Source organism: Parasteatoda tepidariorum, chromosome 1, assembly GCF_043381705.1.
Source record: "Parasteatoda tepidariorum isolate YZ-2023 chromosome 1, CAS_Ptep_4.0, whole genome shotgun sequence".
In the NCBI taxonomy this organism is placed as follows: domain Eukaryota; kingdom Metazoa; phylum Arthropoda; class Arachnida; order Araneae; family Theridiidae; genus Parasteatoda; species Parasteatoda tepidariorum.
The window spans coordinates 73,812,141-73,840,051 of record NC_092204.1 but is presented as its reverse complement, the minus strand read 5'-3'; the positions used below and the strand labels follow the sequence as shown (position 1 = coordinate 73,840,051).

At 28.4% G+C, this 27,911-nt stretch overlaps 1 protein-coding gene across 1 annotated transcript in view; it reads right to left on the bottom strand.

Moving 5' to 3' along the window:
• Positions 1-27,911, bottom strand: part of LOC107456354 (uncharacterized) — a gene marked incomplete in the record, with an annotated part of 165,582 nt that overhangs the window by 106,668 nt on the left and 31,003 nt on the right. The window contains 1 exon segment of the mRNA XM_071182299.1: positions 8,788-8,947.

The window sequence follows — 27,911 nt, the reverse complement described above, 5'->3', positions numbered from 1 at the left end:
AAAGTGCGATACTGTTGATATGGGGGCATTGGTCCATTCACCCCTTAACTTAAAGCCCCAAATTAACTTAATCCGACATAATTGTTAGGTTAAGGGTTCAATTACATGAAACAAAGCTTTAGTCTTAAACTAATAAAGCTATATTTTTCTGAATTTTTTTTATGGATTTAGAAAGGGCATAGAGCCTAAATATTTTAGCCATTTTCGCAAGATTTTTTCCATCTACCTTCATCTAGAAAATCAATGAATCATTTTCAATTTTCACATATTTTTATGATCCCCGCAATGCAACGAGGGATTAATTTTTCAAATTTAAAAAAGAAAAAAAAATTGATCACAAATACTTGTCATTTTTACAAACTGCGACAAATCTTTAATTTGAAATCCATTTTTATAATCAGCATAGAGGACGCTGGCTGATGGTAGGCAAACGTAATATAAAAGTCGTGGATAATTGTTAACAACTCCAAACAGTTACAAAAATAACACATTATTCGCTGAAAAGCATTATTTCATAGGACCACAGAGCCTTCGAAGTACTTTCTAGTACATTATTTTTTTCAGTGAAAAGGAAATAAAAGATACTGTTCTTGGTTTGAATTACTCACTTAACAACATATTATGTACAAAATCGAAATATATGTAAGATAATTTTAACATATTTCTCATGCTGAATTTTTCTACACAATAGCCTTAGAAGACAAACAGCCTTAAAAAAAAGATCTCTCGTCATCAAAAGGGCTTCCAAAATAAAATTTAAAAAAGAAAAAAAAAAGACGAAGAAGAAGTAGAAGAGGATATTCATTAATAAAATATAATAGCACCATTTTCTTTATGCAAGTCACGTTTCAGATCTTGCCAGTGAAGAAAGGATATAAGAAATAAAATAAAAAATATGAATTGAGTTTTAAATTTTGCTCTAATGCCCGTCCGACTATTCTTCAAAATTAAAAAGTAAATTATCTCATTTCATAGTAAGTTGTCTTTATCTTTATTTAAATTTTTTTTTTACTAAAAAGCATAGTAAGATCTATAAATTTTCATCTAAAATTAATGGTTTGTGAATTATATATAATTGTGTAGTATGTTTGTGTAATACATGGATATATAAATGGAAAAAGATATAAAGATTTTTTAAAAGAGAAGAAAATTTTTTCCCCTTCTCCTTTAAAAAATCTTAATAGTATCTTTTCCCATGTTTTCTCTATATTTTGAACCTATTTTATGAGTTCTATGAGAAGGAAATAAAGCAGCCTTAATAAAGCAGTGCAGAATTTATCATGTTTATATTTAAAACATAAATTATTACGCAAAACCCTTCATAGTTTAAAAACAAATAATTATGCAAAACTCTTCAAAATAAAACGGTTTATATTCATAGTTCCAAAAACAAATAATTATGCAAAACTCATAACATTCAAATTCCAAAAACAAATAACACAAGCCTGCGAAATTGAACTTTTTGAAAAATACAAGAGAAGTTATTGTTGATTTATATGTTATTTGATGTGCTGATTTCGAAAATGACCTTCATTTTTCTCAATCACATCAGGATTTTTTATAAAATCGATATTAATGTTTTTACTAAAATCCTATTTGGAAAGGAATTTGCTCAAACAATTTTGCATGTACTATCCGGTAACTGTTCTCTTCATTCATTTTGATCTATGTAAAATTTAATCTTGTGAACGAAAATTGATTTTTGAGCTATCAGCTAATTTTTTATAGATTAAAATGAATAAAAAATACTGTTACCAGACAGCAGAAATCACCTCTGGTCGAGAGAAAAACAATAAGTTCCTTGTGTTCAAACTTTTTACATCATTTCATAGAAGAAAATCACCAACATACCATTTTAATTTGTTTTTTCTAGATAACTTACTTGAAATTGAGGAATAACCAAAAATAACAAATATTGCGCATGTGTATATGAAGGTTTGAAACAAAAAACAAAACAAACAAAAAACAAAACAAGCAAAAAACAAAAGAGAAAAGTTTCAATTTAAGTATATACTCGTTTTCCTTTGAAACTTATTTTTGATGATCTTCTTTTATGCTTAATCTCAGCTTTATCCCGAGCTAACATACAACAGCAGTCAGCGAACATGTTCTTGTCCCATCTTCCTTGATATTTATGCTCCATATCTTTGATATCTTGATGGAACCTTTCCCCTTGTTCTTCGCTGACTGCTCCTAAATTTTCATGGAAAAAGTCCACACGTGAGTGAAGGAAATGCATTTTTACACTCATGGAGGAACCCAACGTTTTAAATTTGTTCAGCATTTTCATTACAATTTCCTTATAATTAGGATCCTTGTAATTACCCAGAAATTCACTGACGACATCTTTGAAAGCAACCCAAGCTTCTTTTTCCGTTTCTGTCATGTTAGTCTCAAATTCTTTATCCTTCATGAGTTTGCGGATATCTGGACCAACATTCCTTCTTTCAACTTAGCTTGGGATAAACCTGGAAACTTTTTGCACAAGTATTTGAAACAATTGCCATCTTTTGGAACAGCCTTGACAAACTGCTTCATTACACCTAATTTTATATGTAGCGGAGGTAACAATACTTTTTTCGGATCAACTAAGCTTTTTCGAATAACGTTCTTGGTGCCTGGGTCAAGATTTTGTCTTTTCGGCCATTCTTTTTTGACCCAATGTTGAGTCTGGTCACGGCTGTCCCACTCACAAATGAAACATGGGTACTTTATAAATCCCCCTTGTTGACCAAGAACCATGGAGATAACTTCCAAATCACTGCAAATGGTCTAACTGTGGTCGATATATTGTATTTTGTTCAGAACGAGAGCCAGGTTTTCGTAGCATTCTTTTAAATATACTGAGTGTTCAACTGGTACTGATGCATACTGGCTTCTTTGATGAAGAAGAACAGCTTTGAGGCTTCTTTTAGATGAATCTATAAACAGCCTCCACTCATCTTTATTGCAGATGACATTAAATTTGCTCATCAATCCAGGAACATCAGAAAAATAGACCAATTTCTCCTCTTCATCAAAGTACTTTATAAATTCCTTCTCACGATACCTGTACCAATAAAAAGATGTTCCTTTGGCTAATAAGTTTTTTTTCTTTCAATCTGGAGCCTAACAATTCAGCTGCCATTTTCGAAAGGCTAAGATCTCTATTCAGATCATAAAGCTTAACCTGAGAGGAGGGCTGAGGTAAACCGGTATGAGGTGGTTTATATTCGATATCGGAGCCTTGAACTTCTGGATGCTCCAAGTCTGAAGACTCTGAAGAGATGATTGGTAATTCAGTTGGAGGCAAAGGTACAGGCACATCAGGTCCATGAGGAACGGGACGTATGGCCAATGCAATGCTATCAGGATAAGATATTAGTCTTTGATTTTTCCGGTTATAAGCACGAACATGGCAGGAACAAAAATAACAATAATCAAAATGGGTTTTGGGGCTCCCTCCACGTCATAGGAATTCCAAATCGTAAGGCAGTCTTCTTTCCTTAATGCCATAAGCGTAGATCATTGAGACACTGCACACAAACTTTATGAGGTGCCCAAGATTTGCCTTGATCTCCGAGTTTCATGCCAAAATATGCGAGATAAAGTTGTCTTACATAGTCTGTAATGCTCCTCATGCGATTTTTAACAACACTATATTCGCCGCGTGTGTAACAAAAATCATCTGGGAAATTTTCACAATGTCTTGAACTCTAAGCCATGTTTCACGAAACGCACAGAAAAAAACCAAACTTTAAAATGACTCTCTATTACGCTTGCCAGTGTTTCTGAGAGGTCAGCGAACCTAGATAAGGATTCTCGCGCCGCTATTGGTAGAGAGAGATTGCTACAGAGAGAGGGACGGTGACAGGAAGTAGTGATAGAGGGATACTTTTGTAAATTTGACCAAAGTAGAATGCTGGTCAGTCAAGAAGGGCGAAATTCCAAAATGAAAATTTTTTATGGTAAATGTTCATAAAAATTCCAGTAAAATTGAATTTTTCTAAAAAACGTGACGTGATGGACATTTTTCATTATTATTNAAAATATAAAATTTAAAAAAAAAAAAGAAGAAGAAGTAGAAGAGGATATTCATTAATAAAATATAATAGCGCCATTTTCTTTATGCAAGTCACGTTTCAGATCTTTCCGGTGAAGAAAGGATATATATAAAAAAAAAATATATGAATTGAGTTTTAAATTTTGCTCTAATGCCCGCCCGACCATTCTTCGAAATTAAAAAAGTAAATTATGTCATTTCATAGTAAGTTGTCTTTATCTCTATTTAATTTTTTTTTTTACTAAAAAGTATAGTAAGATCTATAAATTTTCACCTAAAATTAATGGTTTGTGTATTATATATATTTGTGTATTACATACATGGAAAAAGATATAAAGATTTTTTAAAGGATAAGATATTTTTTTCTCTCCTCCTTTAAAAAATCTTTATATCTTTTCCCACGTTTTCTCTATATTTTCAACCTATTTTATAAGTTCTATGAGCAGTAAGTAAAGCAGCTTTAACAAAGCAGTGCATAATTTATAATGCTTATATTTAAAACATAAATTATTAAGCTAAACCCTTCATAGTTTAAAAACAAATACATAATTATGCAAAACTCTTCAAAATAAAACGTTTTATATTCATAGTTCCAAAAACAAATAATTACGCAAAAACATTAACATTCAAATTCCAAAAACAAATAATTATTCAGAACTCTTCAAAAAGATCACTAAAAAGTTTCAAGAAATCAGTTTTAAAGGAATTCTTAAGAAATTGAGGCATTGAAAATTCAATTCGTTCATGTCATTCTTTATCGAATTTAAAACAAGCATTTTAAAATGCATTATTTATTTTACTCATTTAAACATAAAATTATCATTAAATAATATCAAACTATCCAAAGTCAAGTTAAGAGTAATAAAAGATCTTTAAATAAATATACTTTCTATGATATGAAATATGCAAAATGATTTAAAATTCACGAAAATCATAGTAAAGAGAAAGTAAGTAAACAAAATGAAAAGCAGTAAAACACAGAATGATAAACTTTAGAATACATAATGAATGCAGATGTCCCCAAGTCAGCCAAAGGCGACGCTCAATTTGACATCTGGCGGGACGCCAAATAAACAACTTCTTGAAATCAATTTTTGTATTAGTTCTTCCCAAGTCCGATACTTTTGCATGGGATATTATATAAGTAATAATTGCAACAGCCCAAATAATTAATGCAAATCGCTATTTATTCATTCATATTAACGAAATTTTGGAATTCATGCATATTTATTTTTTCAATTTTAGGCTTAAGAAATATATGCTTGCACTTTAATTAACTAATGCGTTTAAGTTAAAATATGTTTAATAAGTTATAATATGAAGAAAAAAAGAAGTATGTTTTGTTTCGACATTTATTTAGAGATATATTTTATTGAAATAATGTGATGTTTAAAAATGCTAAACAATTTAAAAACTTCAAAAATATAAATTTTTCTTATTTAATGATAATTTGATAACTGATTAAGCCTCAAATTGATGTGAACTTATAATACGCACGGTACGCTGTTAGTAGTATCATCTAATGATAACTTCTAAACTGAATTAGCCACAAATCTGATGTGAGCCTATACGCATGCTAAACTGTTAGAAATATTATGCAATGATGATTTCTAAACTCATTTAACCAAAAATCTGTTGTGAGTTTATAAAGCGCATGGTACGCTGTTCGAAGTAATATCTACAGATAATTTCCAAACTGATTTAACCAAAAGATTTGATGTGAGCTTAAATTTCGTACTGTACACGATTAAAAGTTTAGAACCGTACTGAATCAAAATAGCGTTCAAATTTGCAACTCTTAATATGGAAACAAATTTAATCATATTGCCGTGTAAATAAATTAACTTCGTAACTTTGGTTACACGATAATAGGGTTCTAACTGAACGGATACCTGATTTAATTTAAAACTTTTGTTTAAGTTGCCACTTATTAAAACCAATATTAATTATGGTTTAAAATTAAACTGATTTTTCTGAGAGTTTTATTCAATATTTGGCGTCAATATTTCAATAGTTTTACCTATATTTTACTTTGCTAATTATTGAGATTATAAAGCGAGTGAACTAAATATAGATTTTTAAAAGGAGAGAAAAAAATGAATAAAAAAATTATATTGATTTTCTAAATAGTTATCGTTGAAGTTACGGATTATAATATGTACTGATGTATAAAATTTTAGGATGCATTTACTTTTATATTCATTAGACGCATTTGCTTATACAGAGTGGGTCAATTAAAAATCTAGCAGCCTTTAACGACTAGCATACCACGTTGTCTTGGATATTTTTCTTTTATTACCAATAATAATGTAAGCTTTGATTTCTTTTAAAAAATTTGTTACCTAAATTTAAAAAAAACTTTATTTTTCACTTTAAACAAATGTTAAGATGAGAGGATCGTTAAAGACCCTTGCGGGTGTCCTAAAAATGACTGATGATTCGAAAATTTAATTGAAGAAAAATGAAAGGATATAGAGATGTTTGTCTGCTGTTTGATGCATTTTATTTAGGAAATCATTTGTATTTATTTTCACCAAATTATAAACGTTAGTTATAAAGTTCCTCAAGAGATGACTCTGCCAACTAAAAAAAACTACAAAAATTTTTTCCTAAAAAAAAAAACAAACAAATGCAGCACCAACAAGGTAAAACTTGAGAACAAAACTAACAGTGCAAATATCTCAGTTAGCATGATCTGACCGGCGGTAGAAAGTACTGTTTCATAGTTTTTTTCATTAGAAGTGAGTCGAATCTGTGCTGTCGAACTTAGTAACAATTGCGAAAATGAAAACCTTTTTTCCTTTCAAGAACTCAACAAATTGTAAATTTTTGCCTGCTTATTATTTGCCTACTTTTATTTAATAAACATTTCTGGGATACCTGATATTAATAGTAAAATAAAGCTTTTGTAATTCAATAGAAACATGCCATATCATAGCAAACATTTCAACTTCAACTAAATAAATTAATCTAGTTTAAGCTTTTTTACTGATATTCACCAAAATATTGAAGGGAAAAAAAAAGAAGAAAAAAAACAGCACCTAAGCGAAAATTTATACGCATATATATTACACGTAGAAATGTTTTAAACACTTTCGAGCTCTACATTCACTTATTCAGTTTATTTAATTTCTGAGTAATTGCTAGATATAGATTTTGTAATTCGAACACTGTTATGAACGGCCAGTTAAAAATAGCTTAGTGTAACAAAAACGCTTACAAACATCTAAGATATTTCTGAGATAAAAATATAAATGTTTATTCCTCTAAGGAATAATTCCAAAGCGTTAGATAACTGCCGAGAGAAATCGTATACACCATATTCTGAGAGTTAAAGCTTTTAATGTGGAAAATTAAGAAATAGGATGGAAAGGGACACATTTATTCTAATTATTTAAACCTGTTTCGGTTTCTGACTCAACTAATTGAATCGCAAATGACATGGTGCAGTTTCAAATCGATTTCCAGACTGGGCGCAGGCTGTTCCAACACAAAATGTGTTAACGAAACTAGTCAAAGACAGTACTGAATTTTAAACGGTACGAATGATTTGCACCACAATTACAAATTTCGCTTTTATCTATGGTGTGTTTAATTCTCTCAATATCTTTAACTAGAATTCAAAATTATTAAATCCCTGAAAAATATCGAAATGATATACATGACTGCCAACATGGATAGGAAAAAAAAATCAAGTAGGTTTTACAAAATAATATAAATTTTATGATAACTGTTGCTAACATACTAAATATTTTACATGTAAGGAATTTTAGCGATTTTTATTGTCAACAAAATACAAAAGCTTTATCACTCTAATAACAATAGAGGGTCGGCAACATCTCCCGTTTATGATCGATATTAAATGAACTTGATTTTTATTATGTTAACTCATAATTTTTAATTGTATTAAAATTACAACAAAATTACGCAAGTAATTTATTATTGATGGTTAAAATTTTTTAAAATTAAGCCATAATAAAGAAGAAACATTACCATCCTACACTGAAGAAATCTCCAGTGCAACTGATGATCCTGTTGTTCTGCTAGCAGGAATTCCTTTCAAATAACAACGCCCCCTATAGGTCGATGCTTTCGCGAATAGCTAGGTTCACTAATACCTAGTTAACTTCTATTTAATCCTTTAAGTTTATATCTATATGCAAGCTGTAAGCTAATTCTCTCATCCTCATATCTTGCGGTTTTATGCTTTGAATGCTCCCAGAATTTTCGAGATGTCAACAAAGTGGAAATGTCCGTTTGAAAAATTTCCAGTAAATTCTATCTAGAAACTTTTTAAGTTGTTTATAAATAGAAGGGTGATTTTTTTTTTAAGGAGAGTGATATAATTCTGAAAATAGATTACACCTTAGATTTACCGGTTAACTTTCAATTATTGTTGAAACTATAACGAATTTATATGATGTTAATTAATTATGCTTGCTTTTAAAAGCAAACTTTGACTTTTTAAAAGGTTGTAACTCCCAGTAAAATGATTTTCTGTGCTCATGTGATAAAAAACGTCGCACTTCAAAATAAAAATAATAAGTAATTTTTATAAATCTTCAGCTCAGCAATTTAGAATTTAATAATAATTTTTTTAATATAGTTTCAAATGAAAATATAAATAAACCTTTATTTTTCATTGTGTAGCCAAAAAACCAATAACCTGACATTTAAATAGCAACGATATGACTTTTTCAAAAATAAATAAATAAATGAACTGAAATAAAATAAATTCCGCTTACCAAGAGACACTTGCCTGTTTCACTGAATCACCAATATTGTTTATAATCCAGAAATTGTCAAAAATAATAATTTCACACCACTAAAACACACAATTTTATATCACACATGTATTTTTATTTTAGTAATCCTTTTGATGCAACAAATTATCCAAAGTAACACCTAAAAGAGAGAGAGAGAAAAAAAGAGAAGAATTAATATTCTTTTTCAATGAATCATTACGTAATCAAATATTTAAATATGAATATTAACGGGTCCGAAGTACATTCATATAATGAGATATACTTTTTCATTACACTTAATCATTTATTCAGAAATGCTCATTTAGGCTTTAAAAGGGATGCACTGCCCGCGTTCTTAACTATGAACCTTTTTTTTCCTGTTTTTTTAAAGATTAAGAACATTTAAATTTATTATACTACATACATAATCTATTTGTGGTCAATTTCTTGGGCAGTTGTGGGAGAAAAACTACATATATATAGCCATAATTCTTTTAAAACCTTGACAATTGTAGCTTGCGTGAACACGATATCAAACAAAAACATCCCCCTTTTTATTTATTTTTAAAATTGTAACTAGGGTAAATCTTAACATTTTTACGGTTTTCATTAAAAATATATTTCGATGCGGACAGAAGTAATGATAGTGGTTTTGATTTTATTCATATAATAGGTTGTACAATCCAGTTTGCTTCGAAGCCAATATACCTATATAGGATGACTATATCCAACATTTATTAAAATGTCCAGAAAGTAATTCATCAGCATGAAACGAAACATAGCATGAAGACATCTCTCTAGGCTAATTAATCAACAAGCAAGAGAGGAACAATAATAAACCAAGTGGTTTGGCACATGGCCAAAGAGTTCTTCGACACTAAAACAACCGTTTGAGTGGCAGCATTGACGAGTAATCATATTAATAGTAACAATTATGTTCGGAAATAACTCCAGCGAATCATGATCGAAAGACCCCAAGAGAATCAACAAGCTAATTAATAATACCAGAACTCCCATGTTTAATGTATCTTTTTCGAATGGGAGTTGGAAGTCCTTATAAATCTACGAACTTAGGAAACGCCGAGAGTCGTTTTAAACATAAAAAAAAGGTCCCTCAAAAATCAATATTGAGTCACAGATTTAATGACACCGAGTACGAGTATAATAAACCAAAATGAGTACAAAAAATAATATTAAATGTAAACTAATTCATTATTTGAGCAAAAGGTGCACAAAGAAAACAATTCTGGTAAAATTACCGCGCACTGTTTGTAAATGACATTTCTGGTAAAAACAAATACTGATTACTTAAAGCAAAATATGCGGTATTTAAACCACACACTTGGTAACTTTTTCGTTTATATGGTAATTTTTCGGCTCAAATAGTTAAGATTTACTGGAAATTCTGATTTTCAAAATTATAATTCTTATTACCACACATTTGTTAAAAAATACAAAACTATAAAATAAATTGAACCGAAGAAATGGTTTTTATACCATTCTCTAAAGTATCATGATAGAATTATCCAATTTAAACATATTTACCAAATTTTATCACATATTATAAAATTAAATTTATTACATATTATTAATAAATTTTACCAAAATCAATGCCATAGCGCTTCGATAAAAATTGCCGAGCTCTTTGATGACATTCTAATGTATCATGATAAAATTACAAAATTCTACCATACATTATAAAACCATAATTTTTTATTCATTTTACTAAAATCATTACTAAAGCGCTTCGGTAAAAATTATCTTGCTTTTTGGTGTTTCATTGATCTAGAAACATAGTAAATTTTACCATGTTTTGACCATATTTTTTTTTCTCGATGCGTAATTTGATCTCGAATTTTTTATAGTATAAGAGTTGTAATTCCAAATGAGGTCACGAAGTTAGATCTGGGGACACAGAAACTATAATTTATTTTTTAAACCTTTAAATCAATAAATGAATGGGGGAAAAAACACGTTAAAAAGTGATTAGTTAAAACAGAAAATTGTAATTAAAAATTTATATTTTAGACGAAGATTTTACGTTCGGACACATTATTTTCGCTGTTTTAGACCTTCATGCATTAAATACGAAGAAAAAAGATGTGTATATATTTTCGTGGTCATTAATTTTACCTAACTAAAAACAACGAGAGCAATGGAACAAATAAATAAAATAAAAATTACAAGAGAATAGGATTAAAAATCACATTTTTGGTCACTGAACTAAAAACTAAATTTAAAAGTATAAATAAATAAAAAAATCAACAATTAAAAACTCAGAAAAAATTGGTTAAAATGTGCATTAATAACAAGAGGCACTGAACAAAGGAAAAAAGCAGTTTCTAAAAAATCGGTTCACTATTTCTACAGAAAATATACATCTTAGTTGACAATTTCAACATGCTCTGCTATAGAATATCTCCTTCTCGCCATTTATGCTCCTTTGTTTTACATTTTCAAGACGATTTAAGTACATGCGTATAGGTAGATCTCAAAATAACCATTCGCCACATGGCGCGGGTCAACAACAAAAAAAAGAAAGAAAAATAAGAAAGAAAAAAAAAAGAAAGAAGGGGGGAAGCGAGTTAATTAACCGCCCCCCCTTTTTTTTAAAAAAAATTATGGATAAAAGTACATCAATGGACTCAGGAAAACAGAAGTTTCAGGAGAATTCCTTAACAATTCACTTAGTCATTGATTAAACTACATCAATGGTGATCAATTTGTGATGGAACGATATATGTGAAAAGAGAATTCCTTAACAATTCACGTATTTCAAAGTTGTAATGTATACATTAAATGCATTTTGCCTCACCAAATACTTTAAATGTTCTTTAAAGTCAATATGTTTAACTAAATTTTGTTACATATTTATATTATTTTTATTGGTTAATTAATTTTTTTATAGCCGTACATTATTTCTAATAAGAATTTTTTGCAAAAATATAATTTATTCCAAGCAACAACAACAAAAAAATTTCACAAATTGTCGATTAAATTTAAAGGATCAATCAACCTAGTGATATCACTAACTTAGGTTTAAAGAAAAAGTGATCACTAAGTTATTAGAGTCGACCGACTACTAGTTAAACATTTAAATTTTCAGATCTAAGTATAGGTGCAGAATAAGATATTAGTTATACAGTATAACAGGGTACGTAGCTAAATCTTTCAACAAAAAATAAGCACCTTTTAAGTACTTTTGAAGCAAGCAAAAATAATTTTCAACGACTTTACATAATCATGATAAAATAACTATTTTCTGACAAAGAACCCTTTTCTTGATTATATTAATCCATTATAAAATGATCAAGGAATTTTTCGGTTCGATATCAGAGGATGGAAAATTAAGCTTGAAATTGAGAATATCTTGCAAAGTGCAGCAGAGTTGCACATGAGAGTGCAATGATCTCCCCGAATCCAGCTCAGTAGACGCACATGCGGACTTGCAAGTATTTCATCAAACGTGTAAAATGATTCGAGTTTTCATACGCTATGGAAAGATTGTAAATAGATTGCGGTTGAATGAATTGTGAAAAAGTTGAATATAACAATGTGGAAAGCACGTTTCTGCAGAAAATGTGGCGAAAATCGACATGGTAAAGAAAAAAAATCTCATTTTCGAAAAGGGAAAATTAAGCACCTTTTAAAAACACCCAATGAAAAAAGCATCTTTAAGCACTTTTTAAAAACGCTACGCACCATGTAGAAATCTGCACTGATACTAAACGCTCTATTTATATTAACATAAAAGTTTTAAATTTTTGAAAACGTAGCAACAGTCGAAGGTATTCGCAATAAATATAAATTCAAATACTATCTAATTATGAGCGTTTTTTGAAAGCAAAGAAATCGATCAGTAAAAGATTTATTAACACATTTGTTCCACTGACTAATAACATAACAAAATTAAACAAAAACTAAATAATCACAAGAAGCTGTAAAGCATTTTCAATGTTAAAAGCAGTCATTAGTTACTAATACAATATAACCCCCCTCAAGGTAAAATACAGCATTAACATAATCTGAAAAAAAAAAAAAAAAACTTTCTCAATCGATTTAGCTCATCCTCTCAGGAAGATTTTCGAAGCGGAATAAAGCAGATATTGAATAAAGGAAAAAAGGTTATCTTTTAAAAACCTCGTAAGCACACAATAAATAAGGTTAGAAAAATTACATCTTATTAAGTCTTCCAAAATTTAAAAGTTAATTTTCTGACGTAGGTACTCGAAAGACCATAAAAATGACACAGAATCTAATTTGGCGACTACTTACGCTTTATTAGATCATAATATGATTTTAATGCATTCTCAGAAAAATTAAAAGCCCTTTTTCTTCTTCTCAGAATTCAACACTTTTGAAGGAACATTTTTTAAGGGTACATGCCACTCTTGATGAATAATTAAAAACCGAAAGACAATTTTTTATTTCTTAAATCACTAAAAGATGAGAAATAAAAAGTGTGCAATTCAAGTTTAATATACCTTATATATGAGACTACACTTAAGGCATAATAGTACATAAGCTACATATACAATCACCATGTTTATCTTTCCCTCAGAATTTTTAAAGTAAAAAAAAAAAAATCGATTTCAAAGATTGTTCGTTGCTTGAAATATAGTTTTTCCACTTAATTTTTTTCTACATACATTAGTGGCACTATTTTAAAAATAATTTTACGCCATCTATTTCTTCAAAATTTTGCAGAAAAAACAGTCGCTTTCTTTATAATTTTTTTAAAATCCATACTTCCTTATTTTAGTACGCATGCCAATTGGTACTAAAGCGCAAATATAAAATTTTTATTTTTATTTTAGATCAATTGTTGGAGAGGGAAAAGACACTTTAGAAGGATTCCTAGGGGGGATTCAATGTGCGTGTTGCGAAGAAAAATAAATAAAAACAAGCAAAAAATAGATAAAATCGAAAATAAATTAATAAAATAAAAGAGCCTATTACTCCAGTTTTTTTATTAGAAAATTTCAAACAAAATTTTTTTTTAATGATTTAAATGAGCTCTTTGACGTAGAATTTTTATTGAACATTGCTTTCATACTTTTTTCGTTATATTTTGTTTATATAGGTCAAAATAAGTAAAAAATATTCTAATTAGCATTTTAGTAATTTATGGTTATGAAATACAGCACGACATATTGACGTCTTTTTCAGCGTTAAAGGTAAAATAATCCAAACGAGGTTCACTTCCAAACCATAATTTTTCACACTTGCATTTGGTTGCAGGTATTTAGATCTAAGAGAAAGTAAAATCATCATTAAAATTTCCAGCAATTATTTATAAATTTTATTATTTATAAATTCTATAAAAGCAATTATTTATAAATTTTTGAATATGAATGTAAAAAATTTCTAATTACGTTTCTTGTGTTTTAGAAAAACATAATTCAGAAAAATCTAACAATTGTTTTTAGAAACTATTACCATTTCTCATAATTAAAAAATACCAAAATATATTTTTGCTTGTAAATAGAGCGTCAGAAAAAAAATATAAGTAAAAGGAACACCGGTGTCCAATCTATCTGTGTCAAAGGGTTAGTTTTTTAAAAAAAAATTATAAGGTGATCTCATCCTAGTCAATTTACACGTATGGGGAAAAAAACCCAAATAACATTGGGTAGAAAAGTTATTTTTTATACAACACTATATAAGAAAATTAAGTATTAACTGAAGTAATATCTATACACATAAGGTTGACAAAAAACGAGGCTTTTCCAATATTGTATGTGGGAGTATTATTATCTGTTACTCTAATGTTAATAAAATGACAACTCTTCATTTACGTTATAATTAGTTATCAACATTATTATTCTTATAATTAATATGCATGAATATTACTATATGTAATTACAATGTTGATGAAAAAAATTATTCCTTATCAACATGTATAAAATGTGTCATATCACATATGTGTCGCTATCACAGCATGTTACTATAACTTTGATAACTAAATTACTCTCATGAACAGTATGTGAAGAAACGATGAGCCTTATTGGCTATTAAGTCTATCTTGCAAAATTACCGTACTGTTTGGTACATTTCTGTTAAAATAAACTATGATTCTGGTAATAAAAGCCAAAATATATGGTATTTAAACCATTCATTTGCTAATTTTTCTGCTCATACGGTAACGATTTACTGGAAATTCTATTTTTCGAAATTATAGTTCTTATTACCAAACATTCAGTATAAATTGCAAAACTGAAAAGTAAATTTAACCGAATAAATGGTTTTTAACCACCTTTACCTTTTTACCACCCTTACCAAATTTTATTACACCATAGTTTTTCTAATTAATTTTACCAAAATCATTACCAAAGCGTTTCGGCGAAAATTGCCGAGCTATTTGGTGTTTTCATTGAGTCAGGAACATTTTAAACTTTACCATATTCTGGAAGTTTTGACCATACTTTTTTTCTCAGTGTGTATAGAAAAAATATAGTACCTTTCTTCGGTTAAACACTATTACAAAAAAAAAAATTGTTTCAGAATTAAATATTTTTACAAAACAAATTAGTCTTCAAAACGCATATAATAAAGATCCTTCAAAAATCATTAATTGAATTTGCATTAATAAAAAAATGAATCATCCTGAAAAAAAGAATTTATTAATAACCTAATACTATCATCTAAGAAAAGAAATTTAATATATCAGATTAATAAGACATTTTACAGCGGAAACTATAATTAATATGTGAAACAAGACTTTTTTTTAATATAAAAAAATGTACTTCATACAGTATGTAAAGAGATTACGAACCAAATCTTTTAATTAGTAAATAACCTTAAAAATGTTCTGTTCATTGTCCATTAACCTGTTAGCAAGCAATACTTAATCAACAGACGGTCATCCGGTGTGCAGGATAATGGAAACAATGATTTAGGGGCAATAACCCTGAAAGGAGAGATTTTTTAGACACGCAGAAATGGTTGGAACTCCTATTTCTCTAAAATAAAATGCTTCCTTTTTTTTTGTTTCTAAAAAAAATTAGGTTCATAAACTTTTAAGATTAATTATTTAAGTTCCATTTACATGAAATTTATGTTATAAGTAAAAAGATTTGAAAAAGAAAAATTTATTATTTTTGTATAAAAAAGTATTTGTGGTTATAATAAATAAATATAAGCTCAACAACTTTAAAAACACAAGTTATTCCGCAATTTATAGCTTAGCTTGTTAATCCACATGTTTACGCGAAAGAAATGTCTTGAAAATTATTTTTTGGAAGATAAATTTGGCAAAAACTTTGCCAGCATACGCATTTTACAAACGCATCGTAAACAAATTAATCACCGTAATAAAACTGCCTTTTTTTTAATTAACATAAAAAATTATAGTGTTAACTTATAATCTACAAATAAACACGAAAGAACTGTCTTGAAAATTGTTTTTCAAAAACGTGGATTTGGCAAAAACTTTGCCAGTATACGCATCTTACAAACGCATCGTAAACAAATTAAACACCGTAATAAATCTTGACTTTTTTTTAATAATATAAAAAGTTATAGCATAAACTTTTAATCCACATACAAACATGAGAGAGCTGTCTGGAAGATTGCTTTGCAAAAGCATGGATTTGGCAAAAACTTTGCCAGCATACGCATCTTACAAACACATCGTAAACAAATTAATCGCCGTAATAAAACTACCCTTTTTCAATTAATATAAAAGTTTTAGTCTAAAGTGTTAATCCACAAATTTACAAGAAAGAACTATCTTGAAAATTGTTTTTCAAAAATATGGTTTTGACAAAAACTTAGCGGCATACGCATCTTACCAACACATCGTAAACAAATTAATCGCTGTAATAAAGCTACTTTTTTTTTAACTAATATAAAAATTAAAATGTAAACTGTTAATCGACAAATTTACAAAAAAAGAACTGTCTTCAAAATTGTTTTTCAAAATCATAGATTTGACAAAAGTTATGCTAGTACTATAAACATCTTACAAATACATCGTAAATAAATTAAAACTTCACATTTCTTCTAAATAAAAAAAAAGAAAAGAAAATACAATAAATGAAGTAAAATGACTGTATAGTTATTGAGATTAATGAAAGATTATAGCATACGAAGTGTAACGGACATCGAAATATAAATAAAGTGCTCAAATAAAATAAGCGCGAATAAAAGTTATAAGCCCAAAAAATACGACGATATCACCTAGAATAACTTGTGTTCAAATGATTGAACTTTCACGCACCAAAAGGCAAGCTTAATATTTCGAATATGAGAAACATGTAAAATACAAGTCCGTCATCCAATCAGAAATCGAGACAGGAAGTGCTTTTCGTTAAAGTTAGATTTTAAATAAATTTTTCTGACAAAATTATACAAATACAATTCATAAATGGGCATTTTTTGGAAGGTTGACATGTTTTTAGCATTTTGATAAATGTCTTTGTTTTTGAGTAATTAATTTACAGCATCATCAATATCAGTTTTTGTCACTTTAACACTATTAAAATGTAAAAAAAATTCTAAACATAGACAAATTTACCACACTCGAAATTTACTAGAAGTGTAATTTTATTGCTTTATATTTTTAAGTTAAACTTCATAGATGCCGTAACTATTCAACAATCTAATAAAGCGAAGCCTTTTTTTTCCCCCACCTAAGATATACAACCCTGTACTATAACCCTGTTCGAATGATTTTCTGTTAACAATAGTTTGTTTCACGGAGAAAAATATTCTGATAAAATAACTGTACTGTATGGTAAGGACACTTTTGGTAAAAATAATCATAATTCTAGTAATAAAAAGCAAAATATATCATATTTAAACCATTTATTTCATAATTCACAGGAAATTCATTTACAAAATTATACTGCTTATTACTACATATTTAGAGAAAAATAGCTAACTGAAAAGTAAATTCAACCGAATAAATAAATTCAAAAATAAAAGTAAATTCAACCACGTATTACAAAACCATATTTTATTGTCAATTTTACCAAAATCATTACCAAAATGCATCGGCAAAAATTAACAAACTTTCTAGTGTTTCCCATAGAGTCAGAAACACGGTAAATTTTACCATATTCTGGCAGTTTCGAGCATACTTTTTTTTTCTAATAATAAAAATAAAAAATTTATAAAAATAAAATCAAGAAAACGAAGATTAAAAATTTAACCTGAAATTCAAATCTCGAAGGAAAAGTATTTTTTAACTTCTCTTCAAATAAGTGTGGCGGGTTATACTTGTCTCTGAGAAACAATACCACCATTAAGAGATATATGCAGAAACATTAAATGAAATTACCCATTAAGATCTATTATAATTGAAAAGAAAGATTATTGAAATGAATTACTTTTCAAGCGTACAGTGCGAAATTAAAAATCTTAACTGCATTAAAAGTTAGTCAAAATTATTCGTTCGCAAATAAATGCGAGACGTTTCTTCCTCCTATTTATTACCAAGATATTTCCGGTTAGAAAAATAAAATACTAACTGTTGGTTAAAGGGAACAGGCAGCTGGAAGACCCTTTATTGCGAACCCCTAATTATTTAAGTAGAAGAATAGGTGATGGTAAGATAAGAACTGTAGTTGTTTCAGTGCAATAAGTTTAGTGGGAGATATTTCTTCGAGATTTTGGTTTTTGAAGTTCTTATTGTCGGTTATCAGGGCGACCTCAAACAATGAACAGATCTTAATACAAAGGTATAGCATTAATGAAGAGATGAAAATAAAAATTTAATTTCGCTTCGTACCTATATTGTGAAGTATTTTATTTTATTTTATAATCGGCTTTGCACAGCCGGCACAATTATAGGTTTAAGACTATCAACGATAAACTTCGTAACCTTGTAATTTCGAACCTAAGACAAATGAACTCTTGGGTTAGGTTCGAAATTACAAGACTACAAAGTTGATCGTTGATAGTCCTAAACCCAAAATTGGACCGGCTGTTTTATGCTGATTTTAAAATAAAATAAAATACTTCACAATAAATACAGGGGATAGAACTTTCGCCTTCCAATGAGGTGAACCCAACGATGGCTAGTCGATACGAATTCCGTACCCGACTCGCACCGAACACTAAGGAGCTTTAGACGGATCATGGATTAGAATCTCCTTACCGACAGGTTAACCTTGCGAGGATTTCGTGATTTTTCTCTCCGTGTAACTCAAATATGGGTTTAGTTGCAAATGAGCAAAAAGTCCTCCACGAAGAAAAATTTCTCCCAATACAAGATCTTTAATCCTTACCGTATAAATAAAATGCACAGCACCTTATTTTTCATAAAACTACACTAAGAATTATGAACATCACGGTAAATTGTAAACGTTCAGAATTCTAAAGCAACTAATTGCGAATTTTAAAAATGTATTATTTATTACTACTCCACCCCTTTATATTAAATTTACTGCCAGAACTGTTCAATAAACAGAAATAACTGCAAAGCAACAAGAAAATATACTTGGTTTGATACATGGGGTAAAGTAAGCGCCCCATAATATTTCTTTATCTCTCCATGTCTTCAACGCTCTTTTTCAACGATTTTGACGAAAAAGCAAGAGCGTCATGAGGCAGATGAGTTCTCTTTTCTGGTAGATTTGAGATATTGAAAACAATGAAGGAAAGTTGAGAGCTACTGGTTTAAGGTTTTCTAGATTGTAAAAGATTGAATTTTTTAAACAAAAAATAAAAGCTATTTCAGATTAGCTAGATTGAAAGTTATTTTAGAATCCGAAATTTTTAATAATTATGTATAAACTGTACAAAGTTTTATTCATATTTTTACAAGATTATGAAATTTTAATTTTTAAGTAGTTAAAAAAAAAAAAACGGTAAAATGCATCTTGTGATAAAATTATTACAACTCGATTCAGTAGTTCACAGAAATATCTAAAGTTACTTCATAATAATTTATATAATATAATTAATAATAATTTTTAACTATATAATAATTAAATATATAAAAAAATTTTTTATTGATTTATTAATATTCAAGTATAAAAAACGTGTTTAAATATTTATCTGACGTAGATTTTACAATAGAAAAGAATCTTGTAAAATCAGGAATATCTTTTCAGGCATTTTGAATTTTTGAAAACGTTTACAAGAAATCAGAAATGATTTTAAACTTGTCAAGGAGTTGGGGGGAAAATATAAATAGAAAAAGGCTGCATCGTCTCAGAAACCTTAATAAAAAATAAATCTGCTTTACTCTTTCAAAACTTCCTGTTTCATTTTAACTTTACACCATCGATGATAAGGTTAACCAACACCACTTCTAGTATTCTAAATTTTTTTTCCATGCATTATTGCAATTAAAAAAGAGCTGACGACTTCATCAAAGAACTTACAATTAGGTGTCAAAAAACTTTACCTTCTTTATCGATTAGTTTAGCAACAATCTTTCTGAGCAAATGTACTTTATAAACTAATTTAACTCAAAGCAAGCTGCTAAACTAAAATATATTGAAGAATTTAGAATTTATTCTTTCGAAAGCATTATTAAAAGAAATATACAAAAAAAAAATTAATAAATAAACAACGTAAATAAACGAAGGAGAAAGAAAACAAAAATGAAGGCAAAAACTTCGGTTAGTAAGTTAAAATTTAGCGTTTTAATAATTTAAATTAACTAATATTAAAAAAAAAAAAAGAAAAAAAAAAAAGAACGATGCATTAGTAACGAATAATTCTATATAACTTTTACTTAATGGCTAAATTGTTTTCTTACACGTAAATATTCCCTTATAAGATAACTTTAATTTAAAAAAGTGAATTGGGATTTTAGAAAGAATAAAATGAAAAATGAAATATCAAGATTAATATGTTACTTAAAAAAAAAAAAGCAAAGTTCCTTTATAAAATAAGTAATGCAATTGCAGTTCCAGAAATTTATAAAATTAACGAAGTTTTCCTTACATCTAAATGCACCACAGTAAAAGACCATATTTTTAAAATTGTTTTCGTTAAAGTTTGTGCATCGATTTTCTTCCATTCAAATAACAAGGAGAAAAGGAAGGTAGAAATTTTTCTCCTCGAGTCGCCCACCAGTGATGAGGCATTATGATAAATCATCCTGTAAGGGTCACTCTACTTACATTACAACTCTATTGCTTGATAATTTTTCTATGTTATTCAATCATTTGAAAACAAGATCAAATTAAACTCTTTTTTTTTTCATCGAAAGATTAATTTGTGTCAAAAAACGTGTNAGCGGACCCTGGTTGAAAGAATGTGAGTAATTTTTTCACAATTTCACGAAAAACGGACCTTTCACAAAATGTCTGGACAGATCCCTGATAATTTAATAATTTTTCTTTTCCATTAAAACAATATAAAAAAAGCAATAAATACAAATCCTTCTTTTATTGAAAAGTCAATTTATTTCAACAAATGACTACGTCACAAATTAGAAAACTAAACTTTTGTTTTCTTCACTTTCGGGGGAAAAAATACTTTGTTCAAACATTTTTTTCAGTTTTATTTAACTACCTCAGAACAACAATAAAACTTAACTTTCATTGAATGATTAATTTAGTTCAACAAATGATCAGCAAAATAACTCCACTTCACGAAAATATAGAAAAATATAAATTTTATTTGGCCACTTCAAGACAACAATAAAAAGTAACTTTAATATTTATTGTAAAATCCATTTGATTCAAAAATACCGAGAACTTTCTTTACAAACCAGAAAATAGAATTATCTTTTCGACTTATAGGATTTTTTTCTTCTTTAATACATTTTTGGTTTGTTTAACATTTTTATAATTTGTTCAACTACATCAAAACAACAATAAATACTAACCCATCCAAACTAATAAATACTAAACAAATAAATACTTAACCTAACCGAATCTTAACCTATTGGAGGTTCAACCAATAATTGACTGTGTCGCAAATTGAATCAGAACTTTCTTTTCAACTTTCTTTCTTCCTCTTACTCATTCCAGTTATGAAAATGAGGTAAAGAGTTAGACTGCGTATTTCCTCTATTCGTAAATCACCGAGGTCGATACTTTGTAACAACTTTCTGGACAGATATATCTTTTATTTAAATAATACTCAATACAAGCTCGGAAGAGGAGAGGAAGTTACACAAAAAGGTTTTTAAATTGTTCATTTTGATGAAAAAATTAACTTTTTAAAAGCTAACTTTCATAACCTTAATTGAATAGTGTTAATTATTAATACCAAATCTATAATAAATAAAAATAAAGAATTTTTCGTATGCGTGTGTCCAGAACCGTAACCTGAAATTTGGACAATGGGTAAAGGGACAATTTTAGCACCCCGATCTGTAAAATAGTTTTTAAGACTTCGATTAGATCATTCGGGAGACAAGTTCAACACATAGGATTTTCTCATTGGCCTAGCCACTGATATAAATTAAACTGCAGATGATTATGTTTCATCAAATATTTTGAAGATAATATCAGCGATGTTTGCAAGCTTTTAGCAGTCATTAAATCAAAAGAGGAGTTTAGTGCACGTTCTTTTATAATTTTCGTTTTATTCGTCGTGTCAGATTAACTTCAAAGATAAACGTGAACGTGTAAGCACAGGCGGACTACGTCACCAAATTAATATTCCTAAAGTTATCTAAAATCACGTGTTTATTTTTTTATAGTTATACTTTTAAAAAAAATATGGTTTTTATAAAACTAAATAATTTAAAATCAACGGTAATTGAAATAAAAAAAAAATTAAGTTAGGTATTGATAAGCAAAATTAAGAGAAAAATAGTATGTTTAGGGGAAACGTAAAAAATTGCCATAATTATAGACGTAATAAAAACAAAAACTAATAACGAAATAAAAACTAATTGAAATAAAAATAAAATAAGCAATGCTATAAAAAGCAAAATTAATGATGCTTAATTAATTTTGGTAATATGCACTACTGGACTGGCATTATGGTAATTGATGCAGGTTTAGTAGCAGGGGTCTGTCCAGACATTTTGTGAAAGGTCCGTTTTTTGTAAAATTGTGAAAAAATTACTCGTAATTTATGAATATAAAATAAACGTTAAGTCACATTCTTTCAACTAGGGTCCGCTTTTGTGAATTTGTGCAAATAGGGTCGGTTATTGCAAAAAAAAACTTTTTCAAGGAGTTTCTAAATTGCAAAGACATACAAGATTATGCTCAATGCTGTAAAATTATAATTAAGAAAATTAAATTTTAAAAAATAAACAGCGAATGCAGCTACTAAATAAGCGATGCAACATACAAAAATTTGGCATTTAGCCTATACTGCTGAACGCAGAATATTAATTTCGGACGAATAAAGGAAGAAGCGTCTGCGGAAGACAAAATTTAGTTCGTTTACGTCTGTCTTTCTTCCCCCCCCCTTCCTGGGAAGGGTTTATTCGATTAACAAAACAATAATGAAGATAAACAAATTTGTGAAGGGTCCGATTAAAAGATAAATTATTTTGTGAAGGGTCCGTTTTTAAGTTAAAATATTTTGTGAAGGGTCCGTTTTCATGAAAAGATATTTTGTGAAGGGTCCGTTAACGGACCCAAATTTCTTCTAAACAGACCCCTGAGTAGGTACCAAATATATTAATGTAGGTACAATTAGTATTTTTTTTAACTATTAAAACTGTATCAATGCCTTTCAGTTTTAATATAAATACTGTGTAAACAGGTTTTTAAAGGTCTTCGAAAGGGATAAATACCAGAGAAAATTGCTTGATTGTAGTAAATTTTGATTATCACGAGTTGACCTCGAGCAATCGCATCATGCTACCTGATACTATGAACAGTGACTACTAAAAACGTGTTTTATTCAATCTAATAACGTAAAGCCACCAGCAAGGACAAACAAAAACTATAAATAAAAAAATGAAATAATTTTAGCTTTATTAATTGTTGTCGTATATGTCACTCAGTTTTGTGAATGATTTCGTAGCATTGCTCAGTACTGATTTATTGATTGTTTACTGTTTTTTTTTACTCGGAGTCTCATCTGGAAAATAAATAAAATTTTCTTAATTTAAATCATTTAAATTCATTGTGACACAAGACCATACTCCTAATATATACTAGAATCAACATATTTTTAATGTTTTTCTTGATTAGTTTAAATGAAATAATTTTAAAAAGATTATTCATGATTATAAAAAATCTCGAGCCGAGGAGATCCAGGTTCGAATTCCAGTGGTGGATAGTCAATATGATCTCTGCACTTGGCTCGCACGGTCCACGGTGCTGACTCAAAATACCCTCAATGGTAGACGGATCATAGGTAAGAACTAACCGCTATATGTAACTCGAAGGGCTAACCGTGGGAGGTTTTCGTCTTCATCATCTCCACATAACGCAAATGCGGGTTAGTTCCATTAAGAGTCCTTCTGAATTGGATTCAACATTACAAGGCTAAGGAGTCGCACATTGATAGTCGTTACTCATAATTGGGTTGGTCATCAATGCTGTTTATGGAATAAAATTACCGAAATCCCGATTCTCTATTTGTTACTCTAAATTGGGAGAAAACAATTTGCATGATAATAGTATGACTTTTATTATTCGACTTGAATAAGAATTACTGTAGATTTACTGCAAATTTAAATTTGTTAAATTTAACCATAATGCCGTACAATTCTCAAGTTGACTCAATGTTGTGTTAGTCAAGCTTAAGAAGTACTCGGTTAAAATTAGCCCCCCCCCCCCATTAAAGTTGCATAAAATTAAAATGATATTATAGTATCTATGAAATTTCTAACAATGCACCTTATGTGTGAAACTACTTCATAGCATATTTTTATTCCCATTTACCCAGAAAAATAAAACTAACATCAATCTTTCGACTGAATTTAATGTTGAAAGCTAAACACGAATAACAAGCATCTGATAAAAGTTCTGTCGCGAATATTTTCATAAAACTGATAAGATAACATTTTTCATAAAAGCAAGTTTTGTAAGCCATTGACAAATTTAGGCGGAATCGGTTATTAAAAAAGATATTAATTTTCATTGGTAATCTAATTCAAAAGTTATATCAAATTTAAATTTGATAACATTCGTACGTGGTCGGGAATTTAAAGCAATTATTTAATGCGCGTAATTATAACTCTCGTAATCAACAGCTTTTGTTGTATACAAAACAAAAAGAATTATTGTAAAGATATATAATTCAATACGAAGATGATAGTTACTAAGTGACTTAATGCCTTGTATTTCAAACTATCATCAGAGAGTACTTATTCCAAAGAGTGATTCTTGGCAGTAATTTACAGCTGAAAATTGATTAAAAGGAACTAATGATATGAATTTACTATAAAGTTCTTTATAATCATAAAGGATATTATAATTAATAATATTCTTTGTATTTCAAGATTAACAAATTTTTGTCTGCGATCAATGAATTTCTTCACTTGTGCTTACTTTTCTTCAATATTCTTTAGATTTTATAGTAGTTAGGGAAGAAAATATAGTTATGTCGCAGAAAAAGGTAAAAGAAAGTCACGGCAGTATCAGACATCGTTGGAAATTCCTTTGCGGCTCCTATGCAAAAATCTTCTTAAGATTTATTAAAATCACTTATCAAAGACTTATCAAAGACTTATTATATCTTATTAAAATCATTTTTCAACCTTTCATTTGCTTATATTTATCTTTATTAATTAGTTTTACTAGTTTATTCAAATTTTATTTAATCAATAATATGAGTAAAAAATATAATTTGGTGTAGAAGGTTTTAAAAATAATTCCTACTTATAGGAATCTTCTATAAAAAAATAAAAAAAAATCATACAATTTTTTAAACCAAAAGTAAGCGGTAAAATCCATTATCATCTTGGAAAATTAAAAAGGTTTGGCGCATTGGTAGTTATAGATAAGTACAAACGCAATTTTCTTTTTTTTCTTTTCCTGTAAGTTTACTTAAAAAATATTCAGAAAGATAATCTAAAATCATTCTCCATTCCAAAACTACTTATTTGGTAGGAAAATAGTTTCTGAAATATTCAATTTCTATCAAACGATTTGCGATCGATCGGAGAAAAAAATGCAATTACTTCGAAGATTTGTTAGATTAAAATACAATTTCAAAGCTATAGCAGAAAACTATAAATCATGTCTTAAAATTAGATTGAGTTTTAAATTTTATTCGAGAAAACCTTTTTTAATGCTCCCGATTATTAATTAGTACAGTGCGCTAAATAACAAACGAGTCACCCTGAATAACTTTTGATCCAATAATCGGATCTTCAACTTTTTTCGATTATTATAAAATAAAATAATAAATATTTACTAATAGTTATTTTTTGCATGAAATTATCTTTGAATTAACTAATTTTATAATTGTGTGCAAAATTTTGTCAATTGCTTAAAAACTTCTCAAGATACGGCAAAAATACGCAGGTTTCAAATTTTCGACGACTTCCTTGACCAAAACATAGGGATCATGTTTTCCAGATTGCGGCGATGCCCCATCCTTTACTTTGGGGTCAGAAATCCAAACCCGTTGAAAAAAATTAATGTTTGCTTAGGGAAAGTACGTTTTTGTTTCTGATTTCGTAACCTAAAATATCGTCCGCACTAATTAATTAGCTTATTTGTGGTCACCCTCTCAACCCATTGAGTCCTAGAACGTAAAGATCCGATCATTAGATCAAAAGTTATTCAGGGTGGTCCGCTTTTTCTTTAGCGCGTTGTACATATTTCCGAAATTTCAGTTACACATTTTATCAACAAACATTCTTTAAAATGGCTGATACAATAATTTACTTACCTTTTAAACTTTCTTTAAAAGAAAGAAACATTAATGTTCAGAAAACATAATAGCAATTTATTTCTTTAAGTAAAGGAAAACCCAACAATATCTTTCATCGAATTAAATGGAACATTTTACAGTTTTAAAAAACAGTTCGAACAATTCCAAGCTAAAAACAACTGAACATAATATTTCTGTTGCCACTGTTCGCGCCTTTCTGTTTATCTTTTGTACGAATTGCTATTTACAGACAATTTACTCTTCAAAGAAGGGGAAAAAAAGGTAGCTAAAAAAAATGTTACATGATTTTTTTTCTTTCTTTCTATTTTCACTCGTTTCCCTTTATCTATCTTTTTCCCAGTAGTTATTAAAATTTAATAAATTCCTTTCTTAAAGCACTGAAAGGACTGTTAGAGAAATTAATACTAAAGAAAGAAACACGAACAATAAAGTTCAAATAAAATGTTATTTGAAGAAAATAAAAAAGAATTAACAAGTTAGTTTTCAAGTCACTCATGAGAACTATAATTTTAAAAACCAGAATTTCCGGCAAACCGTTATCATATGACCGGAAAAAATACCAAATGAATCGTTTAAATATACCGTAAAATTTAGTTTTTATTAAACAGAGTTATAGCTTTCTTTCTTTTCTTTTTTTCAGATATGTAATTACCATACAGTAAAGTAATTGTACTAAAATGTTTTTCTCCGTGTAGAAAAAAAAGTAGCCGGGGAATTTATTAATATTTTTTTTATTTTTATTTTTCCTTATAAGTTTCCATGCATTAATGAAGAAATATTTAAAAATTAAAAAAAAAGGAACGTAGACAAAAAATTTTTCATAAAAAAGAAGTATTTTCAATAAACTTTTCAACAAACTTTCTTCAATAAAACAAATAGTATAATATTAATTATTTATTAAAAATATATTTTTTGAATCACGTTTAAACGAAATTTATTAGTATTCAAATCAAAATTAATATTTCCATCGTTATTTAAAATTTTCATCACGGATGTTTTAATCATTTTCTCTTAGTTTCTTTAAAAAAAAAAAAAAAGTTGACAATGAAATTAAAGTTTTAAACTTTATAAAACTAATTAAAAGGCAAGAATTGGAAGTGTAAAAAATGTACATAGTTTTACACAAAGAACAAAACACAAAAGTTGTAAGTCATTCTATCATTATTAATTGTAACTATTCCTACCTAAACAATGATTTTTTTATTTAATTTTTTATCATAGTATTCATTTGCTGGCATTTAATACAGAAATATGAAGTTTTACTAAATATATTCAAATCGAAGTAATTATAGTTAAAGTCAAAATGCTTTATGGATAATTCAGCATGTAATAGAGAAATATCAACTTATCAAATATTCAATTCAATGTAATATTATTAACTGAATAAATTATACTTATAC